Here is a 22,366-nt window from a genome sequence, read left to right as displayed (position 1 = left end):
AAGATAGAGGTTCAGCTTTGACACTTACTGCTAGTCTGATCTTGGGAAAGTTCTTTCAGCTGTCTCAGTCTCAGTTTCCCCGTTGGAAAAATGAAGCAGATGGATAAGATGAAAACTAAGGACCTATCAACTCTAGAGCAATGCTTCTATGTAACTCCAATTTATTGTATTACCAATACCCTATACATTGGTGGAAATGGGACTAAAGTAACAAATAATATTATTGTCCCTCTTTTTAAATATTACTTTTTGTGAATTACTAGATCCTTCCTTTATCAGCCTTGTTTCTGTATAGAATTCTCTTTCTAATGGATCTATATTAGTGAGTAGTTGCTCAACTGTGATTTTCTCTTTTCCTCTACATTTTTAACTCATCTTGATTAGATCTTAAAGTTTATGGTCAAATATTTTAATTCTTTCCCAGATTTTGCTAATGGTCAAGAAGTCATGATTCCTATATCAAACCCTCTTCCAGAAATCCAAATATCATTCTTTGATCTTATGTTTAGCCACCCTTTCTCTTCCTATATTTTCCTTTCTCTTCTAAGGCCTCTTTCTTCAATTGCCAAGAGTGATGAAAATATCACCAGTGACCCTAGGGATTTGGTTTCCTGTTCAGAACTCTATAATACCGAAATTCAATTCAAGAACTAGTTATTGCTTCTGGCAATAGGGAATATAGGTGAAGTATAAGATATAATTCCTGTCATCCAAGAGCTCAGTGTTTCATTGGGAAGATCATACACAAAAACAGAAAAAGAATATGAAGGCCACAAATTAGATACCAAAATTATAAATAAAACATCTAACAAAAGGCACAAGCATAACACTGTCAGTAAATCATAAGGGAATGATCTGAATAATTTGGCAAAAGCTAATTATTTTTAACTAAAATATGATATCATATGAACTGGAGAAGGAAATAGAAAATCACTCTAAAATCTCTGCCAAGAAAACACTAAATGGGTTATAAAGATCACACTTGATTGAAATAACTGAACAACAAGTTTTTATATATTGAATAGAGGCAAAAGTCCAAATTATTTTTTTCAAAACTAGACTTCCATTTATTGCAAATAATTCATTATAAAGGACTCATTAAAGGGCTAACCTCCCGTCATATAATTGCAGGGATTTATTTTCAGTATTACAGAATACAGTTTTTCTACTGCCATTTTAAAACAAAGAGAGAGGGGAGAGTCATTTAAATTTGTCGAACCACAGTTTTCTCCTATGGTCAACAATGATCTCTAAAACCAAGGAGAGGGAACAGACTTCCCGGAACAGGCTCTAGCAGAGTGGCTCTCTTCTTTATCTATAACTAAGTGCAGATCCCACAAAACTTTTAAAGCTGACTTCAGCTTTAAATCCTATTACTGAGGTCTAAAATTATAGGATAAGAGTCCACAGTCCAAGATTTTTAAAAAGCCGATAGATTTGGGGTGAGTATACCTAGTTTCAAAAACTTTGATGAATCAATATTTGTAAGACAGATTGTAGCTGCCAACTTCATGAACCTCTAAACCAGCGAAGATTTTTAAAATATTTTAAATAATTAGATAATTGTTTCAATATAATTGGCTTCATTTGCTATCTTATTCATTTACAAATTATTCTGATAAGGGGTCCACAGGTTTTAGCAGATGGCCAAAAGGATTCATCATATTAAATTCCTGCTGTAGATAGAAGAAAGAAAAATTAAGTACAACAAATAAGTCTATCAAACATAAAATTTGAGGCTAATTTTAGCCTTACCAGTTGTATTTTGTTATAATTTTGTTCCTTGTTTGTCCTATAATCTTCAGGTTTCATATATTTGTAGAGAAACTATTTCATTTTTCTCCCATCTGTGGTAAAATCATTCTCAAAAAAGTAAACCTTTACCTTTCCTTAGCAAAACTAATTCTCTCTTCTTGTTCATTTTGTGGCTACTGTTCAGACTGCAGAGCAAGGACAATTAAACACTCTCAGACTTGCTGTAAATCAAGTCACTGAGGCCCTAAATAATGGGGAAATGGAGAGTAGCTCATGCTAAGTACAAGATTTAGGGTGGGCAAAACTGATTTCAAAACTGCTGAATACACATATGTATGTGTATATATGAAAAGCAGGTCCTGCTTGACTTAGAGACAGAATAAGTATGAATTGTGATGTATTTTAAAGCACTCAGGTGGCTGGAGCCTGCTAGCTTTCCATCAGATAGAGAATCATTTAGGTTAAAGATATACCTTAAAAGATTTTATTAGGACAACTAAATAGGGATTATCAGTCACTCAAATTCAACTTTGACAAATATTACAAAGTATATTATATAAGTCATTCTGTTAGATATTAAATGATACTAAAATTTTACAATAAGAAATAGTCCCCAATCTTGTGGAGATTCCTGTAGAATAAAATATAAAACAAAATAACAAAAGAATTATGTTTCTTAAGATAGAGGGAAATTGATAGAATGCTATATAAGAAAGTTACAAAGAACTATTCAAGAAATCAAGGAAAGGAGAATCATTCCAATAGGGAGAATTAGAAGAGGAGGTTGTGTTTAATGAGAAAGGGGCTTCTAGATAGGGGCAGCATTTATTTAAAAAAAAAAAAAAGCTAAGGAGTTATTCTTTGGACATTTTCCTAAGATCATAGGAGTAGAACTAGAAGAGGTGTAAAAAATAATCTAGTCCGATTTCCTCAATTTTTAAATCTTTGGATGTGAAAGAAAAGGAGTTATTAATTATGGGGCATAAGACATTGCCAAGTACACTTAGCTAGAATGGAATGTAGGTCAGAAAAAAAGATAGTGGATACCTGGAAAGTAATAGAAAGAATTTACCAGGAAAGAGGAGACAAGCTGAGAATGGGAAGATAGAAGGTTACCAAAGATAAACTTTTACCAATTCGTTTTGTTTGGAGTCTCAAGGGAGATTTAAAGCTAACTGCTGTTGCTTTCTCCCCTCCTGGACAAGGTCTGTCAGGAAGTTTACACACCTGCAAAATAAATAAAAAGGTTTATGATGGGGAGGCAAAGCAATATACCGTAAGAAGGCTGTCAAGCATTCACCTTCTCACATCACTCATACCAGCTACCCGCTGTGGATAAAGATTTAAAAGATTGCAGATTTGGCTTTGTTGACCTCAGCCATCTCCATTAACCCTGTTCCTGAGTTATGATCCAGGGACATTCTCTTGCATGGGACTTTGGGGGAAGGAGGATAATGGCATAGCAGTTTAAGGATATATTCTATATATCAGGGTCAGAGTTCTTAACATGGTTTGACAGGTTGTTACTTTGCTGATTATTAAAGAGACTCATTCAATAGGAGCATATCTCAGGACTAAAAGTCAGCAGCTCTAGTTTCTACCACTGAATTTGCTGCTGGTTGAGTTTGAGTAACTCACTTAAAATCTGATTTTCATCAGTTTCCCAATCTATAAAATGCCAGTGATAATAGGTGATACATTTAAAAAGGCAAGTTGGGAAGGAGTGAAGTACACTACAAAGAGCTCTAGATGTGGGGTCAGAGGACTTATCTTTGAACCGTGGTGATACAGCTTTGTGTTTGTATGACCTGGACAACTCACCTAAATTCTCTGGGTCTCAGTGTCCTTATCTGTAAAATGAGGGGATTATACAAAATGACTTTTAAAGTCCCTTTTACCACAAACAGACTGGGAGGGGAGGGAGAGGTAGGGGAAGGAGAAAGGCTTGACTTGGAAGCAAAGAATTTAGGACTTTCTCTGCTAGGTACTAGAAAGCTAAGAACAGTTCTAAAGGAAGAGAGTAAAATTATGGAAAAGTTACTTTAATTAAAATAACCATAAAACTAGGAGGGTTGAGGTATAACTAACTTTGGTGGTTAATCAGGTCATTAAATGTCTTATGTGTGATAGTTTTGTGTCCTGAGAAAATAAAAAACTATTCTGTGAATACATCAATGCATGTGTGAGTGTATATATATATATATATATATATATATATATATATATATATATATATATATATATATATATATCTGAATGAACATATATGGATGTGTGTTTAGTGTATGTATGTATGAACATGTATGTGTACACCTCCTGAGCTACTCCCTCATCATCTCCTCTGAATTATATTTTGCTTTTTCTAGTTGCTCAAAGCCTTCACTATAGAACCCCACCAAGCTCCTAACAGTGTATATACATATATACATAGCAGTATCTAGAGATTCAGGCACTTAGGGCAAATTGAGGAATTGAAGAGAGTAGGTCTAGCCACTCTTGTGTAAGGCTGAAGTAGACTTAAGGTATCAGAGTTAAGAAAGCTAAAGAGGGACATTTGAAGAAGGCAAAATTAGGAGGAAAAAAATAAGGGAGATGATAATTCAATTGACTAGAGAGGAGACAGTCACCTAGAAATCAATAAATGACATCAACTTGAACCTGAACAGGATGGATTAAACTTTAAATAAAGAGAGGAGTTTACCTACTAATGGCATGAAAGGGAGGGTCTGAAAGTGTTATATGAAGCAAGGAGTATTCCTTTTTCTGATCAGAGCACATGAAAGACAGACATCCTGCATAAGAGAGATTGCCAAGATTTTGGGATCTTTCCCAGGAAATCTATAGTCAAAGGATACCTACTAATGGAGAAAATATAATAGGGAAAGCTTAAGGATAAAGAAGTTTAACAATAGAAGTTAGTGTAGTCAGTGCTTCCCCCCACTCACTACCAACATCCTTCCTATTGCAACCTCTAGGTTGGATGGAACAAGAGGGGTAGTCCACCACAGCATGTGGCCACCAGAAGAATGGTTATACAAAGGGTTTACAGGAGTGAGTTGTAGAGTCCAAAGCTTCCCTTAATGAAGAAGGAGGCAAAAAAGTCTACTATCCCAATATTTGTGCTTGGGGCAAAGATTTGACTTCCTACTACCAATTCTGGCTTTGCTTATATGTACAAAGTAATACTCAATACATATATAATTTGCTAATTTAATTTGATTTCCTGAATGACTATAAACTTGCAATCTGTATTACACCATTTAGCACTTAACTGCTCCCTAATTGTTTCTTGTGTATTCATTTTAACTCCTCAGCTAGGTTCATTCAGAGAATTTCAAAAACTGAATGCCATTAGGGACCTTGGGGTGAGGGAGGAGGAGAATCTAATCCCATTTATATTTAAAAAAGAATATTCCCCCTACTACTTATCTGACAAGTAGTAAACTCTGCTTTGGCAAAGGGAGTTTCCACATTTTCCAATACCAAAAATAAATAACTAAATAAATGATATGGACAGATCTGGACAAAATAAATTGTAAGGGGCACTCACTGGGTTAAGTACTAAATAAGCAAAAACAAAAATAAGACCTTAGCTTAAAAAGATCAAGGTCTCCCATTTCATCCAGAGCCTTCTTTAATGCTCTTGATCCATACATATCTTGCCATTGGACCCCTATGGCTCTGGAAGGGAAAGTGAGGCAGGTGACCTTGCACAGCCTTGCCTGTTATGGCATCACCTCCCGGATGTCATGGTCCTCTTCCAGAATGAAGGACAGACAACAACAAAAAACAACCGTCTCTGCTCTAAGGAGATTATATTCAATTTGGAATAAGGTCATAGGAGAGAGAGATGAATATGAAATCATAAGTAAATTAAAGATAATTTGAAAAGAGAAAAAGTACTAATTACTTGAGGGAAATGGAAGAGTAGCACTTTAGCTGAATCTTGAAAGAAAATAAAGACTTGAACCTAATGTTAAGAAAGGCATGCATTCCAAATGTAGGGAATGGGCTCTGGTGAGCCCAGCTCTAGGGAGCTGGAATTCTGAATTCTGGGAACAGTTTCCTAATTGAATGCAGTGTGTATAAAGGAACATAATTAGGAAATAAATCTGGAAATGTAGGTCAGAGACAGACAATAAAGAACAATCAACAAATAGCACTTTGCATTTTATTCGTGGAGGAATGAGGAGTTAATGAAGATTTTTGACTAGGGATGTGATATGGTTAAACTTGTGCCTTGAAAATGTTTTTATAGTTCTTTGGAAAGCTGCAGTGAGAGGGGACAGACTCTGTGAGCAGCTAGATGTAAAGGACAAAAAGAGTACTTGGCCAGGTGTCAGGAAGGCCTGAGTCCAAAACTGACACCCCCCCCTCCATCCTTACTATCCATGTGGCCCTGGGCAATTTACTTAACCTGTCTGGCTCAGTTTCCTTAACTGTTAAATGGAGATAATAATAACATCTACCTTCCAGGTTTGGTGTGAGGATTAAATGAAATATTTCTAAAACACCTAGCACATAGTAGGTGGTTAATAAATGTCAGTTTCCTTCACCTCTTCAATGAAGATCAATAAGAAAGCTATCATGCAATCATAAGAGCAGTGATGAGAATCTGGACTAGTGTGTTGGTCATGTAAGTAGAAAAAAGGGAAAAAATGAAAAAAGTTGTTATGAAAGTAGAATCAACAGGATTTAACTGCTTGGATGTAAGCAATAAAAGGAGATGGAATTGTCAAGCATAATTGTGAGGTTATAAGTCTATATTATGAAAATGATGGTGTATAGGTAAGTTTGTAGAAAGGGAGTTGGATATGATGAGTTAGAGAAGATAATGATATCCAGATAAAGATGTCCAGTAGGAAGGTGGCAATGTAGCACTATAGTTCAAAATATTAGAATTGATTACACACACACATACACGATGTTGAATGCATTTTGAACCTAGATTAACCTTACATAGAGGGAGGGAGGAAAGGAGGGAGGAAGGGAGACAGGTAGAGAAAGGGAGGGAAAGAGAGAAGAGAGAGGGAGAGAGAGAGAGAGAGAGAGAGAGAGAGAGAGAGAGAGAGAGAGAGAGAGAGAGAGAGAGAGAGAGAGAGAGAGAGAGAGAGAGAGGTGGGGAGAGGGGAAGACACACACACACAAAGAGAGAAAGAGACAGCCAGAAAAAAAGAGACGGAGAGGAAAAGAGAGAGTTGGAGGGAGAGAGGAGAGGGAGAGACAGAGACATAGAGGAAGAGAGAGAGATGGCGGGAGGGAGAGTCAGAGAAAGAGACAGAAGCAGAGACAGGGAGCCAGAGAGAGAAAAAGAGAGAGAGAGAAAGAGAGAGAGAGAGAGAGAGAGAGAGAGAGAGAGAGAGAGAGAGAGAGAGAGAGAGAGAGAGAGAGAGAGAAGAGAGAGAGAGAGAGAAAGAGAAAGAGAAAGAGAGAGAGAGAGAGAGAGAGAGAGAGAGAGAGAGAGAGAGAGAGAGAGAGAGAGAGGATGAACCAACAAGCAGATAAATACAGGAGTCCTGAGAATGGTTGTACTAAAATGTCCCTCCCCTACAACCACCACCAAGATCACCAGTCCTGCATCCCCCCCAGACTTCACAATCCTGCACAAAAGTGGTTCCTATGGAGAAGGACTCAGTCCCACTTCTCCCAAATGAAGACCAGTTGCCATTCAGAGAATAATCAATCCAGCCTAACAGAAACAACAAGGGATCCTGAGGAGACCCAAAAGATAGCATGAGCCAGGCAAATCAAACCATCATCCATCATCATCATCGCCCTAATTAGCACCTTCTCTTAGATTCTAATGGAGACATCGTAGTGACAAAATCCAAGCGCCTTGGGAGTAGCAGTTCCATCAAACTAGCAGTGCTTTCAGGTCAGCCCCTTCAGACATTATTGAGGGAAAAACTAATTATAGAGACAAGATCCATCATCTTCACCAGTATCAGAAACAGCTGCTCCACAAATGCCACCAACAAGCGGATGGGCAGGAGTCCTGCGAGTGGAAGTATGTTCTACCCTGGACCACCAGTCCTGCTTTAAGCTGAGAAAGAGAGAGGCAAAAACAGATTACCTTCTATAGATACATTTTTATTAGCTATATTTTACTATCTATATCTCTGCTCCTCTCCATCTAATGAGACCAGTTGAGAGTTGGTATATTTGCAAATATTTCCATCCAAACATGAACAAAGATTGGCAAAAATAATAGACTTCCCCAGCATTTCTCTGAGTCATTCACTGTAGCTGTCAAGGGAAAAAAAAACATTTTCCAGAGTCAAAGCAAATGAAAGCTTTCACTCTTCTGGCACTGAACAAAAAAGAGGGAGCTTTGCATAGTGGAAAGAATACACTTATTTGAAATCAGAAGTCTTGAGTTCAATATGCAGATATGTTATTTATTTGCCAGGTGAACTTGAAAGAATCATAACTTCAATGATTCAGTTTCTTTGTCTATAAGATAAAAATAATTTTCTCAAATAACTTCTTATTGGACAGAACTATAATAATAGTAATAACAATTTATGATTATAAAAAAGGATGATGCACTAATTCTTTTCAGCTACAAGTTAGATGGAATCATATAATGACAGATGGTAATGTACATTCTTTAATGGCATTCTTTTAATAAAACCATATCAGTTTCCTATGTTAAACAATGTGATTGTGCAAAGATCTTTGGTGGTTAAAAACTTCTCTTTCTATGTCATCAAGGATTTGGTTGCTCCTCTGGTTAGGTGGGGTGGGGGAAGGTGAGCTATAAGCAGATATTGTCTGAGGTACATTTATTCCCAGGAGTTTTAGGGTTACCTTCTTATTGGAGCATTTAAATGACAGTTAATATTGGCTATGGTATAGATGGTGAGCTCCTTCACAGGGGGTTATTTCCTGGATTATGATAGGATAAGCCAGAATAGAGTATCTTGAGAATTTCTGCTGTTCTTGGGGATCTTATCAAGTCTTCAGCATAGCCTGAGAGGAGAAATTAATAGCAGTACTTTGATCTTCTTGTCACATATCAAATTCTATCTCTCTCCTTTCAGGACTCTTTGGGGGCTTTAGCTAGGTTGGCTTGCCTACATGGTCTTCACCTCTCTCCCCAGAAAATCTAACATAACAATATTAGGCAAAAAAAAAAAAGGCAGTAAGGAGTCAAAATGGATATGCAAGCACTAAACCTCATGGATGTAATAAAGTCTTACATATAAAGCTAACAAGAACATTAGAGGTCATCTTGTCCAACTTCCTCATTTTATAAATGGAGAAACTAAGACCCAGAGAGATTAAGGCCCCAAGCAAGATCCTACATATGTACTAAAAGACTAAGATAGTAATTGAACCTAGGTCCCCTGACTTTAAATCCAGCACTTTTCCCATTGCATCATGCTTATGACAGTCATCAAAAAATTAACATTACATTCAGCATGTGTTTTATAAAAGAAGACAAGAGTATATAATATGTTTTAGAAAGATTTCCATTTGAAAGTTTAAGTAATTTAAAAGAAATTTTACTAAAAGAGATGTATTATTTGGAAATTATAATATTTAGAATGCTTTATTCCTCAATAGTGCTAGAAAATAATTTTGCAGCATTCTCCCTATTTGTTTTAATATTAATTCTATTAATTTAGTCATAATTTGGCAGAATCAATCTTAACTTATAGAATAGTAACTCACTTTCATTTTCAGCTTTGTCTATTTCAGGACCTGCTTATACATTTATGATCTTTATTAGGGTTTGAACCAAGCATGATAGCAAATGCATCAATAGGTCAATAAAAATAAAAAAATAAATAGCAGAAGGGGCTGTCCAGGCTCCATTTCCCTCAGCTCTGTTTGTTGTGCCATTCTTCTCCCTATTAAACTGCAATAAAAACAATAAAAGCAAACCAGCTGTGGAAAGTGAAAGTGGCCTTTATATTAATGAATGTAGTTCACATGAGAAAAGCCTTTTAAATGGAGAAAAAGAGGGAAAGGCTACCCTGCAAAAAAAGAAAAGAAAGTGCTCATAAAATCTTTAAGATAACTCATTAACCACCACTAATTGTAGGTTACAGAAATGGTTCTCCATAAAGATGCTTACATCTCAACTAGGATTGTGTGCTTTGAAAGTTGAACAAATATTTTATATAGCAATTTTATTGCACAGATGGCAGACTAGAGCAATGAATTTCAGAAGTACTATCGAGAATGGCCCTTTGAAAAGGCCTTAGAAGGAGCACAATAGAAAAGTCAGTGTGTTGTACTAAAAAGAGCAATGGAGTAGAAATTAGAGAAAATGGGTCCAAGTCAAATAATAATTCAATTCACAAGCATAAATTATTCACTTACTATATGTGCTAGAGACTAAGATACAAAAATAGAAAATAGTCTCTGTCATAAATCAGTTTATATTCCACTGAAGGAAACAACACATAAACAGATGAGTAGATAAAAGATAACTCAAGAAGTCTGGTTCCATATCATTTTCTCGTGGATTACATTGAATTTACTCATTTCAAGATAGAAAAGAAATAATCACTTTTCTGGATCCCTGTCAGTAAAATCCAGAAAAGTTTCCTCTAGAAGCCAGAATTGCCTTGATTAGTCTCTACTCTAACCCTCAACTCCATCCAGAACTACACAGAGAAGAATGGGTAAATATGATACCATCAGCTGAGCACACTGATTTTTCTGGTTGGATCACCACTGAGCACTTGACACTGCTTAACTACTAGTAGTTCTATATTCCTCCATGTATCATGTGATTAGCATGGCATTAATTTCAGAAATTTCAGAGTAAGGGTAAAGAAAAGGGGACCTAAATTAGCTATCCATAATGAAGAGGATAAATAAATGAGTGTGTTTTAAAGCTTTATAGAACAAGTAACTATGTGTTAATAGAACCTCCAGGTCTCCATGAATGGATAGAAGTTCTATAAAAAGAAATGAGGGTAAATATGAAAAAAGATAAGATGTAAAATTAAAGCTCTTGAGGGAAAATGTGGGAGGAGACTCAGTAACAGGGCTTCCTGTGTTCCCAGAACTGTGCTCAGTACTAGGTACAAATAAAAAGTAAAAACAGTCCCCTTTGCCTTCAAGAAACTTGTATTTGAATGGAGAAAATATCCCTATAAATCTATAAATACAAGACATTCTAGATCTAAAGTAAGTTTAGATTAAAAGGCAGCAGAAGGTGGGAAAATAAAACGGATTCAAACTGAAGATCACACTTGATCTGATGCTTGAAGGAAACCATCTAAGAGGCATAAGTGAGGAAGGGGAGTTTACCATTATGGAGGGCAGGTATTGAGAAGGCATGGAGGTAGGAGATGAAGCATCATGTGTGGGAAACAGCAAGTAGACCCCTATAACTAGACCGTTAAGTACGTGAAAGTGAATGAAGCACAAAAACATTGGAAATAAAGGGAACAGCTAAATGGCAAGCTCTAAACATCCAACAGAAAACTGGATATTTGATCTACTAGGTAATAGAGAACTATTTAAATTTATTGAATAGAGGGATGATCAAATCAGATCTTTACACAAGAAAAATCAATTGACAACTCTATATAGAATGGATTGGAATGGAATGAGGGGAGACTGGGGTCAAACTATAGTACTGATATGACTTTCCCAGAATATTCTGTCTCCTATCTCCCCCAGGAATGTTATTGCCTCAGATATACTGACTTGCCTACCCTGTCAATAGCAGTTAGTTGGCAGATAGTGGAAACTGCCAGCTCCTTCTCTACAGTGAAAAAGCATAGCAAAATTTAGGGAATGCAGTTACACTTTCCATAAAGGAAAATTTTCAGCAGGAAGTGTCAATCATTGATTAGGGAATCGCCTTTTATACTCCTCAAACTGTATATCCAGGAGATATCTCAAATTGAGTTATATCCAAAATTGAACCCATTATTTTCCATACCAAACCCTCCCCTGCCACCTTCTTATTGTAAAGAGCAGCAGCGTCTTCTCAGTATCTCAGGCTTACAACCTAGGAGTCATTCTGGATTCCTCAGTATCTCCCATCCCCACATCTAAGCTATTGCCAAAACCTGCTGATTTCATCTATGCAATAGCTCTGCAGTATGTTCTTCCCTTCCCACTGGCATTGTCATCACTTCATTCTTAGATTATTGGAATAGCCTGGGTCTTCTTGCCTCAAGTCTTTCCCTAAAGTTATTTTTGTAAAGTACAGGTCCAATCACACCATTCTTCAACTTGTCCCTAACTAGTGTCTTCCTGCTGCTTCTAGGAGAAAATACAAAATAATATATTTGGTATTCAAAGGGTTTCTTAACCTAACTCCCTTCTACCTTTCTAGTCTTACTAAATATTACTCCCCAATATTTACTCTTTCATGAAGGGACATCGGCCTTCTGGTTGTTCCAAAAGCAAGATATTCTATTTCTTGGTTCAAGCCATTTTATCTGATTGTTCTCTGTTCCTGGAATGTTCTCTCTCTTCCATTCTTATTACTGACCTCCTTAGCTTCTTTTAAGTCCCAACTAAAACCCCACCTTAATTCCAGTAGTTTCCCCTGTTAATGATTTACTATTGATCCTATAGATAACCTTCCCTTTGTTAATGATTTCCTATTCTTAGGATAGCTTGATTTGAATATATTTATTTACATGTTGTCTCCCCTATTAAATCATAAGCTCTTTCAAGGCAAGAGCTATCTTTTGCTTCTTTTGGTATCCCCAATTCTTTGCACAGTGCCTAGCACATAATATGTACTCGATAAATGTTCATTGACTAATTGATTAATCATATGTATTTCATTTTCTACACTTAAACACATTCTGAGGAAGGATGATTAGGTTACATCAAACTGACAAAAGAGTCCATGACACAAAATAAATGATAAACTTCTGGTTTAGAGGAACAAAAGATCAGGATATCAAGGGAAATAATGATAAAAGTAGGGATGAAAGGGGCTTAGTGGTACCAGATCTCAAAATAGAGTACAAAGCAATAATAATTAAAATTATTTGGTTTATATTAAAAATAGAAAAGTTGATCAAAATAGATTTACTAAATAGAACTTAGAAACAATGAAACACAATAGCCTATAATTAGAAAAATTCTAAAACACAAATTCCCCAGGGTTAAAGATTCTATTCAAGACTTTAGCAGGATCCTGAAAAGTAGTTTGGCAGAAATTATATTTAGAATATCTTACATTATATATCACATACAACAAGTTTTTAAGTTACCTAAATATAAAAGGTGACATATTTAGAAGAAAGAAAAAGAGGAAAAAAAGAAAATACTTTTAAAAATCATAGTTAGAGAGACAACTTTTGCAAATATGGGATAAAACAAAACAAAAGTGACTCAGAGAGACCAGAGCACAAAAGGCATTGCCTCAATTCTGGTCCCATCTTTTCTGTGCAGAAGGAAAAGGAACTTCTTTTTGGATAATGGCATAAATAAGGCTCTTAAACTTTCACAACAGATTGTCAACCCTGCCTTCAGTACATCTGGTATTAATCAACAACACAGAATATTAGCACTTCAGACACTCATCAGAGAATAGCATCCCCCTTGCCAAAGACTCACTTGAGACAGCTGGTATTTGAGAGAAACAACCTAATGGACATGTTGACTATTTTTTTGCTCTGAGTCCTCTCCACTTTATCTGTAAATTAAGTAATATTGTTAGAAAGCATCCCTAAATGCAACCTGAGTCATATGATCCCATGTTCCCCACAGAAATGATCTTGTGGAGTTCAGATTTGCTTTTATAGAAGGCATTATAAAAATGATCTGAAAGACTATTCCTGATTCTTCTGAAGAAGCATGGTTAAAGGAAATTTTGGGTAACTTACATAATTTATACAAAGGCCCACATGACAAATTCCTGGTAGAATTCAGTTTCAGAAACACATTTATCTACCCAGCTCAATATGCATGTCTCTATATCACATACTATGTCTTAAGCAATCCAAAGATTTTCTGCCCTTTTCTTTCCTGCCAGTAAATTTGAAGCTAAATCCAGGTTTTAGTTGACAATGAGGCTAGTGGAAAGAGCACTTTACCTGGGTTCAGGTTCTCAACCATCACTATGACCTTGAATAAGTCACTTAAACTTTATAGACCTCACTTTCCTCATTTGTAAAATAAAAAAATTTTCCAAATTTGTAAAATTTGGGTATGACCTAAGAACTAGTCTATTCTAAGTATCTGATAACAACTGCTACCCTGCTCCCTTTAACATGTCATACCCAGGACCTCAACAATTCCTTCCAGGAGGATGTGAGGTTTCTCTGATAGAATATAAGCTCCATGAGGATGCATTGCACATTTTGATGGACCAGTTATACTGTACTTTGCTCTGTTTTTATTTTTGATAACTTTTTGATATTTTAGTGTTAAAACTCAAATCCTTTTTGTAAATAAGATCTATATCTTAAATAAATGAATAAACATATTTTTCTATCTCTACCCAGTTACTTCCTCTGTTTTCCTAATTTGTCTCTCTCTCACCTCCCACAAAGCTGTCCACATTGAGCCAGATTACATTCTAATTATGCTCACCACCCAGGATTCCCATCTTTCTTCTGTTGCTTGGCACTTTACCATTACAAGTGACAGAAACAAAGTATTTGACCTGAAAGTGCATTTATATAATGTATTAACCCAGGCTCCATCTGTTTCTGTGTTGGCAAATGTAATGGCACATTACAGGAAACCTTCCTAATTTTTGGTTTTTCAAATTTTCATTTTCAAATATTCATGATGCCAGCTTAGGGAATGCTACAGACAGCCAAAAAATTGTTGCAAATACACTGTCCATCCATCTAATTTTTAAAACCTTCTAACTGCAGGCCTGTGCCTATATTATGTACCAATCATTCATGTCAACATTTCACAAATTGATTCTATGATCCAAAAAAGGATGTACTTCTCCTCCCCTTTCAGGGCAGATTTAGACTGATTCTAACCCAATTCAATGGGTAAGCATCTGCAGGAATTTGATACTTTATTTGCAAGCACCCTGGGAAGTAGGCAAATTATAAATCATTTACCAGAATTACAAAACCTCAGGTCTGTAATCCCTGGGTCACTCATTTCTGGATTTATCCCTAAAGGAAAGTGCCCCATTATATAGTGGGGAACATAAAATATTCCTTAGTAGACAATCAGTGTAGCCATCTTTCAAAGCATGCCCCTGCAGCTTCTGTGTTGCTTAAATGTCACTCTATAGTTTCCTTATCAGATTTTGGCTTTCCAGACTAGATAATGAGCATATTTTAAAACTACTAGGAATATATGTGACTTGAATATTTGAGCTGAAGGTCTCAAAGGCCCTTTGGTTGAATATGGAGAGCATAACAGGCTGAGCTGCCCCGGGTGGAAAGTGCATTAGACATTCCATTTACTGCTGAGAATCAGCACATCAAAGGAAAGACTCTGACCCTCCCTTTCAACTCACTGGTGTAAGGTTATTCCAGGTGAAGGTTGTAGGGTAGGATCCAGAATTCAAAAGTCAGATTCCAAACACCAAGCAGAAAAAGAAATGCAGGATTCAAAGGCAAGTTATTAAGCCTGAAGCAAAAATACTTTAGTCCTAGTGATGAGCAGCAGTGGTAGATAAAGGCAACTTCACTGTGGAGCTCAAGGGTAAAGTGTTAGCAAGGGGCTCTGGACAACTGGGTAAGAGGAGGGAAGGGCATTCTATAAAAGCTAAGATTACTAAGAGTCATTATCTGAGAGAGAAGTGGTAAAAGGATATTGAGCAAACAGTTTTTAAAAGACGACTTGTATAAATGATCAGCAATCATATGAAAGACTGCTTCAGATTTTTACTAATAAAGAAAATGCAAATTAGAACAATTCTCTAGTTTCCCCTTCCAACCAGGAAATTGATAATGATGATAAAAGATGGAAACAGTCAATTTTGGAAAGGTTACCAGAAGACAAGAGCACTAAAGTATTGTTAAAGAAGACTGAACTAATCACATTTAAAAAAAAAAATAACAATAATACATGATCAGGCAAGAAAAAAAAAATCACTAAATTATTCATTTCTTTTGATTCAGAGATCCCACAACTAAACATATATATATATATATATATATATATATATATATATATATATATATGTGTGTGTGTGTGTGTGTGTGTGTGTGTGTGTGTGTGTGTGTATATATATATATATATACACATATATATGTGTATATATATATATATATATATATGAAATGAGCCTTTCAAACCTAAAAGTACTCTATAAATAGTAGATAATAATAATAATACTTTATCAAAAGGTGTTTTAAAAAAAACCAGAAAAGCCCCATGTATTCCAAAAATATTTATGGTAGCTAAAAACAAAAAATAAAAGACAACTAGAAATAATGTGGATGCCCATTAGTTGAGGAGTAGTAGTTAAAAATCTTATCTGCAGCTACTGTGTTTCTTGTAATTTTCTTATCAGATTTTGGCTTTCCAGACTATATAATGAGCACATTCTAAAACTACTAGGAATATATGTGACTTGAATATTTGAGCCAATATGCAAGAAATAATGATTAATGAGGAAATCAGAGAAACAAGGGAAGACATATGAATTGACATAGAATGAATTTAAAAGAATCAAGAACATAATATACACAATGATTAATAATGCAAAGTAAAAAAATATTAAAATAGATATTTACATTGTTAATTCTGGTACAAGTGAAGAAAAGTGAACACAACTCCCTTTTGGGAGAAAGATGGGGACTGTAGATGTGGAATGTTGCATATACTGTCTAATGTGGTTATTGCATTAGATGTTTTGCTTAACTGTTTTTCTTAATTAAAAGAAAGTTCTTATGGTGATAATTGGAGGCAGATATACTGAGGAATGACTATAATATAAAAGCAAATGTATCATTCAATAATTTTTAAGTGAAAGATGAGGATAGTTAGGCAGTGTGTTAGATGTTCTATAAGGAGATAAGAACAAGAAGGAAATGAGCAATAAAAAACAAAATAAATAGAAAGTCTACAATGCAGGCAAATAAAAATGAGGAAATCTTCAGGAGCTTAAGGAAAAGGACAAAGACATAGGAAAAAAGAATGGCATTACAAGTAACTAGGAAAGTAATAACTCGGAAAAAAAATTCACCTGAGTCGTGTAGTTAATGTTTCCTGTGAAGAAATTAATCAAGTGCCAAATGTAGCTAAACCAAGATATAAAGGAGGAAATAATTGAGTACAACGTTAATAGAGAGCTGAGTGAAAGAATGAAAAGTCGAGTTCTGATGTCTATTGTCAGAAAAAATTAAAAGGTAAGGGCAGAAAAAGTAAATAGTTGGGCATCTAGGTATTACGGATAGATGAACAGTTCAGAAAGAAAAATCTAGGACATGGCCAAACTTGTCCACACTGATTCCTCAATCTGATCCAAGCTGGTAGAATAAATATGTATCCATACTTTCAAAATTTAGCTTTGCCCAGGCTTTAAAGGATTTTTAAGACAGTACCTTATATTTTAAAATAATGGAGACATGAGAGTTTTTTTAGTCAGAAAAACAATGTACAAAGCTGCTTAATTTTAAAGTGTTATAAGTATCTAATACCACATATCATAATAAATTTAAAATGGATACCAGAATTTAAAGATACATATATATGCTAATACATACACATAAAAAATAGAAGTCCCCTTCATAGTTATAATTGAAAAGTCTTAAATGAACTGAGATAGATAAAATAAAGGGAAAAAATTAAATACAGTTTTGTTCATATTAATCTGAAAAAGATTTTAGCCAGATAAAAACAATGCATCAAAGATAAGAATGGAGTTTGTTGATTGGGGGAAAGGCTTGTGTCAAATAACAAATCTTGGATAAGGGTGTTTTATCCAGTTTATACAGGAAGCTAATAAAAATATAGAATATCAAGAACCATTCCCTGATGAATCAGTAGTCAAACAATGTGAACAGTTCAAAAAGAGATTTTAAAATTAACAACCAAGTGAAAATTTGTTCTAAATCATTATCAAGGAAGTACATATCATTTTGCATTTCAAACAGTACACATTCAAATAAGGTTTCATTTCACATACAGAAAATCAACAAAGATGACAATAGGTGAGAAAATTCAATGTTGGAGGATTTATAAAAACAAACAAACAAAAAAACCCAGGCCAATTGACATACCTGTGAACTGTTCTATTTTGTAAGGAATTTGGAATTATATTTAAAATGTGATCCAAATATCTATACCCTTTAACTTAAAAGATTTCACTTCCAGTATATATTTCATATAAAACAAAGTAGAAATATTCATAGTAGCACTTATAGCAAAGAATTCAAAACAAAAACAATGACTACTAATTATAAAATAGCTGACATATTGTATGTTTATATTACATATAAATATATATTTACATTTACAATATATCATAATTATGATAATATAATTCCAACCAGTCAACAAACATTTTTTAAATACCTTCTATATGGTAGATACAGTGCTAAATCCTAGGGATATAGAAAGAGGCAAAAAACAGTCTAAATTCAAGAAATTCACAATCTAATCAGGAAGACAACAATAAACAATAAATACGCTGTATACAAGATAAATAGGGAATTAAAATTAAATTAATTAATTAGAGAGAATTAAAAGAGAGAATTCACTAGAAGTAAGAACACCTAAAAAAAGTTCCCTATAAAAGACTTTATTTGGGACAAAGAAAGCCAGGGAAGAGAGGAAGTAGCTATAAACTATATAAGTAGCCAGGATGATTCTGGACACCTGGAATAATAGCCAGAGAGAATCCTAGAGATGAGAATGTCATGTTCCAGGAACAGCAAGGAGGCCAGTTTTATTGGATCACAAAGTAGTGTAGAAGAGATGAAGGTATTAGCAAGATAACAAGATAGGGGAGGCAAGCTATGAAGAAAGAGGATTTTATGTTTATATTTTATATAATATTAATTACTATTATATATTTGTATTTTATTGATAGTAGTGTTTTAGAACAAATTTTCATTTGGTTGTTAATTTTAGCTTTTTGAACTTTCACATTGTTTGACTACTCATTCATTGGGGAATGGTTCTTGATCTTCTATACTTATTAGCCTCCTGTATAAACTGGACAAAACACCTTTATCCAATACCCATAATTTGACACAATTATTATTATTATCAATTAATATATAAAATTGTAGTGACTGAAGTTTATTGAATGGAAAGGTGATATGATCATATCTGAGCTTTAGGAAAATGGCCCATTGATGACTCAATGGAGGAATGGGAAGACACTTAAAGCAGGCAGATTCACTAGTTAGTGATTTGCAATAACCAGGAATGAGGTAATGGGAACTTCCCATCCTAATTTGGTAGCAATGTCAGAAGAGAGAAGGGAGACTATTCAAGAAATATTGTGAATGCAAAATAAAAGGCCTTAGCACAGACTGAATAGGGAGGATAGAGAGAGTTCAGAGTAAAGGATAATACCCAGTTTTGAATTTTGAGGGACTAGAAACATAATGGGCTCTCTCCAGTAATAGAGAAGTTAGGAGGGGGAAGGGTTTAGTGGGAAAGATAATGAGTTCTATTTTGGACATATTGAGTTTAATCGTCTATTAAATATCCAGTTCAAGATTTCTGAAAGACAGTTGGATATGTATATTTGGAGGTTAGCAGAACGTTTGAGCAAGATGGGTAGATTTAAGAATTATCAGCCTGGAGATGGTGATTAAATCCATGAGGGAGACTTAGATTACCAAGTGAATTAGTATAGAGGTAGAAGAGAAAGCTGAGAGCAGAACTGGGTAGAATACCTACAGTTATAGGACCTGACCTGGATGAGGACACTGGAAAGGAAGGATCAGATAAGTACGAGAAGGCCACCTAAGACATTGACAGAAGTCATATGAGTGATTATGAGATAAGAGAAACTAGAAGTAAGAAGAGAAAGCTAATGGCTAATGGCCTCAACTTCCCCCTTTCAGAGTCTATTCCTGCTCTAAAATTCTATATTTCTATATTTTCACTGCCCCTGCCTCAGACAAAAATAGTCCATTGAAACACAAAATAAAGGGTAGGTTTATGTTACTGTCTGACCAAGAAATCTATGCAGTTAAAATACTTGCCATACCAAGTTCCATATAAATGGTAGCTTCTAAGTTACCAGTTCTGATTGTTATCATTTTCTGTACTGAAATTATGTGAAGCAGTATAGGACTCAAGAGTTTTGTTAGTTCATTTTTTGTGTGTGTTTTTCCCTTGCCTGGCCTCAATGTGCTTTCACACTTTTTCTGGGAGATGCTTTATAATGGTTCTGCCTTTAGAACTGAATTCGGATGAAATCCAAGATGTGAGCTATTCACTGCTTGCGTTAGTATTTCATTAAGCAATCCAGGGATGTGATAAAGCTCTTGCCTTGATGGAAACTCTTTGAATGGAGGCTTCTAGGGAGCAAGTGAGTATGAGCTGAGAAAAACCATTTCTTATGGTACCAGGAATTGAATGGAACTCAATTCACTTCCAATAACTACCTAGGGACAATTTTCATGTTTATGATTCTATGGTGAAATAGGAATATTTTTGTTGCTAAAATGAAACAGCTTCTTTCTAGTGGATTATAAAAAATAATTCACTTATTCATAATTCACTTAAGATCAATGTTCTTTGGCATATATTTAATAATTCCTTTATTAAGCATCTAATATACTGATCTTTTACATACTTCTGTTTTGCTGTCCTGTGAGAACAGGCAGGAAAAATTATTTTCTACCTTTTGCTTTTCTGATCTCTCAGTAAAGACATACATACAGTGCTATAGTTAAGGATTCTTGGTCTACATCTTGTTATTAAGGGTTCCCTTATAAATAGAAGAATTTTATGAAGAGATAGAAAATATCTGACTGTACAGTGGCAAAAAATAATAATAATAAAATCCACCCTTAAATATTCAATCTTTTAAAAGTATATTAGTCCTCCTGACATGAAGTCAGAATGCACACCATACTGACTTTTGAGTAGAATTATAGTGTAATAAAAGTATGGAGTATAACTGGACAGTGGAATAGCTTTTTGAATCTCATTGAAATGTGAGCTGCATTATCAATGGTGACCATAAAACACAGCAATTTTAAGAATATTGCATATAGAAGACTACCAATTTCATTCCAGTACACTGGGGACAAGCAGATGCATCTTAATCTGTGCAGAGGATAAATTATGATAAAAGACACATACATCAGGTAAAGTGAAATATGCAAATAAAAACAATGTGTTCTCATTACTCTATCCTAGTCCTACTCTGATTCCCATCATAGATTTCTATTGCCAGCAGAGAACAAATTCTGGAAAGGCTTTAAATGCAGACTTAGTGATGGACTGTGTGTCTGTCATCCAAATACCAGCCTAGCTAAATGTAGAGCAATTTATCACCTGGCCATCAGGGGATGAATTTTTTGGCCCCAGCAGTTTATGAAGTATAAATTGTTTCACTAGTATAGGGAATGTCTACCTACACTACTGAATTACAGATCCTTCAAAGTAAGACAGAATTTTAATCACCACTCAAATGTTATATTTTCATCGAATCTTTAAAAAAAAATTATCAATAGCTTTTGTTTTTAGATTACTTACATTTCCATCCCTAGCATCTTTCAGAAAATATTTCTTTATAACAAAAAAGTTAATGGGGCACATTTTAAATTAACAACCATATTTTTAAAAATTTAACACCTCATGTTCTGCTTAGTGTTACTTTCCCATCATCCCTCATCTCTGCAAAGAAAGTGGAGAATTTTATGAAGAGACAGAAAATATCTGACTTTACAGTGGCAAAAAAAAAAAAAAATAAATAAAATCCATATATTTTTTTTGGAAACAAGATTTTTAAATACTTTATGGTTACTTATTTTCAGTTGTTTAGCTTTTGTTCTTTCTATTTGTATTGTTGTAATTATTGTGTATATTAGTTTCATAGTTCTCCTTTCCTCTCATTGAATCTTTTTAAATGTCATCTCATGCCTCTCCTGATTCATAATATTCATCCTTTCTTATAGTACACTAATATTCCATTACATGTATAAGTTCTTTAACCATTCCCCAATCAATGGGAAATCCTTAATTTTTTTTTTATTTTCCTGTTAGAGGCTGATGGCTTGTCTAGTTTTATATATATATATATATATATATACACTCTATCTTTTGTGCTACCAAGTTTCTAATTAATTCAAGCGGGTTATACAGGTATTTTACTCTTTCTCTTTCTGAGAGCATTGTTGTGGTTATTTATATTTAATTTTACATGGTGTGGGTCTAATTTCACAGAAATCATCTAAAACCCATTAAGTAAATTTAAAAAGCTGATTCCAACTCAAAAAATGTCTTTATTTTTGACTTGGAACTATTCTTCTTACCTTGCTCTTTCAATTACTTCAGATTTCCTCCTTCTTAACAACTTACAAAGCTTTCATTCTCTAATATTGTAACTCCATAGTTCTTACCCATCTATGTGACTTATGACCCATAATTTGTTTTATCAAATACAGCATTTTTTACTCTATTTTTCAAGCCTGGTTCTAACTTACTTTACTCTGTTCTCTTTTTCTTGAATATAATCCATTTCTACAGATCATCCACCTAGCCCTGGATTCCAAGATCTGTT

Source organism: Sminthopsis crassicaudata, chromosome 1 (assembly GCF_048593235.1).
Source record: "Sminthopsis crassicaudata isolate SCR6 chromosome 1, ASM4859323v1, whole genome shotgun sequence".
Classification (NCBI taxonomy): Eukaryota; Metazoa; Chordata; class Mammalia; order Dasyuromorphia; family Dasyuridae; genus Sminthopsis; species Sminthopsis crassicaudata.
The sequence above is the reverse complement of the archived record's forward strand: the minus strand, read 5'-3'. Positions refer to the sequence as shown.